The sequence below is a fragment of the Oratosquilla oratoria genome, chromosome 3 (assembly GCF_046742065.1).
Source record: "Oratosquilla oratoria isolate Oo_2021 chromosome 3, ASM4674206v1, whole genome shotgun sequence".
Taxonomy (NCBI): Eukaryota; Metazoa; Arthropoda; class Malacostraca; order Stomatopoda; family Squillidae; genus Oratosquilla; species Oratosquilla oratoria.
In genome coordinates, this window is record NC_134779.1 from 52,686,408 (window position 1) to 52,691,407 (window position 5,000).

Consider the following 5,000-nt stretch of genomic DNA (forward strand, 5'->3'; position numbering starts at 1 on the left):
ACAACAACAACAACAACGACGACGACGTGCAATTGTGTGAACGTCTGCGGTTAGCAACAATAACAAGAAACAACAGCAAGAACAAAAACAAGAACAATTTGTAAATGCTGGTCGATGTAGTCATTGTGCGTGTGTGTGTGTCTGTGTGTGTATTTGTGTGTGTGTGTGTGTGTGTGTGTCTGTGTGTGTGTGTGTGTGTGTGTGTGTGTGTGTGTGTGTGTGTGTGTGTGTGTGTGTGTGTGTGTGTGTGTGTGTGTGTGTGTGTGTGTGTGTGTGTGTGTGTGTGTGTGTGTGTGTGTGTGTGTGTGTGTGTGTGTGTGTGTGTGTGTGTGTTTACCTAGTTGTATTATACGGGAAGGGAGCTATGCTCGTGGTGACCCGTCTTTGTATCTTTCAGCATCAAGTTTATTCTTAAAATCGTGAATAGTATTTGCACACACTGTTTTTTCATCTAAGTTATTCCATATATCCAGCATACTGTGTGGGAAGCTATTCTTTTTCCTATCTCTTCTATAGATGTCCTTTTTGAGTTTCTTTTCATGACTTCTTTTTTTCCATTGTCATTTTTTCGTAAATCTTTTCTGTCAAGGATTTCCATTCCTTTCATGATTCTTTATATAGTCAGTAGATCACCTCTTTCTCTTCTTTGCTCTAGTATTGGTAGTTCTAGTTTCGATAATCTTTGTTCGTATGTTAATTTGGAAAGAGCTGGTGCTAACTTTGTTGTTGGTCTCTGTATTCTTTCTAGTTTCCTTATATTCTTTTTAGTACTGGGTGTCCATAGTGTCGCTGCATATTCCAGTTTTGGTCTAATCAATGTGTGTGTGTGTGTGTGTGTGTGTGTGTGTGTGTGTGTGTGTGTGTGTGTGTGTGTGTGTGTGTGTGTGTGTGTGTGTGTGTGTGTAGCCCTTTTGATCTTTGATGGTTAGCAGTGACTGTCACTTGCCCTGAAATCCTAACCGCGTCGAGTTACCGTGATATCACACACACACACACACACACACACACACACACACACACACACACACACACACACACACACACACACACACACACACACACACACACACACATATATCTATATATATATATATATGTAATGTGATATCACGCAATACATAAGTACATACATAAATATATTTATATACATATATATGTATATATATATATATATATATATACATATATATGTATGTATGTATGTATTGCAACGCAATTCATAAACGAAAGGCATAATCCGGCTTTTATTTCGGCGTGCAAATCATGGAGGAATCAAATTGGATTATTTCCAATTTCTTTCATTTAGTGTTGGAATTTTTGCCCCACCACCACCACCCATCCCCACCCCCACCCCCCAGGGTATGAAATATTTATATATTCATTTCTGTGTGCCGACAGCTGATTCTATTCCACCGAGGCCCAGCCTCCTTTGGCAACGGTCCTTTGAGGATGCGGGACTTCCACCGAAATGGAGTGGCGGCAACAGAAATATAAATAAATAAATGAATAGATAAATAATAATAATAATATTAATAATAACAATAATAATAAAAATAATGATAATAATAATAGTAATAACAATAATAATAATGATAATGGTAATAATGATAATAATAATAATAATAATAATAATAATAATAATAATGGTAATAATAATAATAATAATAATGGTAATGGTAATGATAATAATAATAATAATAATAATAATAATAATAATACCAATAATAATAACAAAATAAAGAAAAAATAATAAACAAATAAATAATTAAAATAACAGTATCAATGATAATAAGTAAAATAAGAAAAATATAAAATAAGATGAAATAAGATGAAATAAAATCAAAATAATTTACTAAGTAAATAAAGATGAGCTAACAAGAGCCTTCCCTATAGATGAAAAAAAAGGATGTATAACAACAACCTTTGCCTTAAGTACTACGATACCCAATCCCTCACTGACTAATAGGGCGAACGTGACATGGCTTAAAGACTTTATTCTGGCTGCCGTCAGGGTTTTATTTATTCAAAGCCAACGCTCCTCAACAGTAGATGACCCTCTTCAGAGATTTTGTTCTGGCTTAAGGTAAAGCTATTTAATTTATGAGGTAACATGAAATAGAAAGGACGATCTATTTTGTATACAAGAGCACAGAATGCGTTTAAATAATATTATTTCACATCACCCCTCAATAAATAAATAAATAAATAAATAAACAAATAAATAAGTAAATAAAATACATAAATTAATAATAGATAATAATGACAATGGCTTCTTCCCCAAAAAGATAAATAAGTACAATAAAGATAGAATATAGAAACAGAAATAAATATACACTGCTATTGCAGTCTCCCCTGTGTTCCAATTCCAAACGGACATGAAAAAAATACGTTATTGATTCATTCTTTTACTGTGTAGTTTTCGTTTCATGGTGAATAAAATCACTTGCCGGCAGCCTGAACAAATGAGAGAGTTGTTTTAGACAGGAGCAAGACAAGACTGATTTAATCCAATCCTTTTCCCTCTGCCTTGAGTTTCCTTCCGCTGAATAAAATCACCTGACGGCAGACGTTGAAAAGACATAAAACGTTGAGTGAGTGAGGATGAGAGAGGAGGAGGAAGAGGAGAAGGAGGAAGGGGGAGAGGAAAAGAGGGAGGGAGGGAGAGAAAGAGAGAAGAGTAGAAGGAGGAAGAGAGTGAGAGAAGGGAGAGAGGGAGATGATATGGGAAAAGGAGAGACAGAGAGAGAGGGAGAGAAAGAGGGAGGGAAGAGAGAATGAGAGAGGGAAGGGAAAGAGAGAGGGAAGAGAGTGAAGGTGAGGAAGGGAGAGGGGAAGGGAAGAGTAGAAGGAGAAAGAGAGTGAGAGAAGAAAGGAAGGAGAGAGGTGAGGTAATATTGGAGAGAGTGGGGAACGGAAAGAGGGAAAGAATTAGAGAGGGAGAAAAAGAGTGGGTGGGTGAGGGAGAGGGAGGGAGGGAGGGAAGAAAGAAAGAAAAGAGAGAGAGAGAGAGAGAGAGAGAGAGAGAGAGAGAGAGAGAGAGAGAGAGAGAGAGAGAGAGAGAGAGAGGAGGGAGGGAGGGAGGGAGGGAGAGAGAAAGAGATAGAGAGAGAGAAAGAGAGAGAAGGAGAGAGAGGGGAAGGGAAGAAGATGAAGGAAAAGAAGAGACGGAGGGAGGGAGGGATCCTGAATTGTATAGAGAGAAGAAGGAATGGCATAAAGGAACAAAGATGAAGAGAAAGGAGAGGAGGAGAAAGAGGAGGAGGAGGAGGAGGAAGGGAAAAAGAGGGGTGGGGGGAAAGGGAAACTGAAGGAGGAGAGTGGGAATGATAGGGAAGGCAAAGGGGGTAGAAAGGAATATATTTATGTATGTACATATGCATGTACGTGTGTGTCTTTGTGTGTGTATGTATGTATCTATAGGTGCATGTATCTATGTGTGTATGCATGTATGTATGTATGTATATATGTATCTATGTGTGTATGCATGCATGTATGTATGTATGTATATATATATGTATGAGTGCATGTATCTGTGTGTGTATGCATGTATGTATATATGTATGTATGAGTGTGGGCATATATGTACGTATGTAAAAAAAAGTGGCCCAAAATTGGCCCAAAAGTAGCCCAAAAGGGGCCCAAAAGGGGCCCAAAAGTAGCCCAAAAGTGCCCCAAAAGTGGCCCAAAAGTGGCCCAAAAGGAGGGACATTGAGGACATTAGTGCTTTGGGGATCGTGTCCATGGCGGCGAGAGTTACTCGCGCGAGGCACTCTCATGCAAAGAGGCCCAAAGTCACATTATCGTTTCAAAGAGAAGCGAGAGAAATTGCCATGACCTGCTTACACCGACTAGTGACTTAATAACTCTCATAATAAGAGCTCAAACGAAAGCGGCTCTCATGAGAGTGGCTTACGAGAGTATTTCGTGTCAACAGCTCTCACGACAAGTGGTACGCGAGAATCCGTCATGAAAGTTGATGTCACGAGAGTCGAACGTGACAGTAGTTCTCATGACGACGGATCAGATCGTCGTGTCACACTCACTTGGGCTGAACAAAGCCTAACTACCAATGTGGGACTTAAACGAGGTGAAACTCAGTTAAGTTAACTTTAGGATGTGGTGGCGGACACATAAACGTGGCCCACACTGTTACATCCATACCAAAGGCCTTTACCACCTTATAAGAGGGGTAGCTAAATACTCGTTCACCGCATATCCCAATAATGAAAGAATACATCAAATGTATATATATATATATATATATATATATATAGTGTGTGTGTGTGTGTGTGTGTGTGTGTGTGTGTGTGTGTGTGTGTGTGTGTGTGTGTGTGTGTGTGTGTGTGTTTGTGTGTGTGTGTGTGTGTGTGTGTGTGTGAATTTAGGGAGCAGGTTTTCTTGGATACATTTTCTATTAAATAATACAGCATACTCAGCACTGGAAATCTTCTTCCTTAAACTTTCTATCCTTCCCGCTATTTTCCTTTCTGTGGGAGGAAGGGAGAACACAATATCACCAAATGAAACCATATATAGTGTGAATGTGTGTGTACACGTATATAAATTTGTAGATACATCTTTATGTAAGAATGTGTGGTTGTATGTATCTACACATAGTATATATATTTGAACGTGCGTATGAATTTATGCATGCAGTGGGTGGAACTAACAAAACAGCATAGTTTACCTTTCCCCGTGGTTACTCCGACAACCCACGCTCCCCCAATCCCCCCTTCCCCTTCCCCCCACCCCCCTTCCCCCCATCCCCTCCCTCTCCCCCATTGTTTTGATTGCAGGCCGCGCATCCAATGAACGGAACGAATCTCGTGGAGCGGAGTTCCAAGTGTCTTAATGGCTTGTTGTTTTGTTTGGATTGTTTTGTTCTCTTTTGTTTCTTTCTTTCTTTATTTGTTTTGATTTTTTGTGTGTGTTGGTATGTTTTGTTGTTGTAGGTTGTATATATGTGTGTGTGTGGATCTGTGTATGTATGTATGTGTATG

General features: G+C 39.1%; 1 protein-coding gene across 3 annotated transcripts in view; it reads left to right on the forward strand.

Moving 5' to 3' along the window:
* Positions 1-5,000, forward strand: part of LOC143022595 (cGMP-specific 3',5'-cyclic phosphodiesterase-like) — a 347,172-nt gene that overhangs the window by 46,408 nt on the left and 295,764 nt on the right. The gene's annotated exons all lie outside the window — the stretch shown is intronic.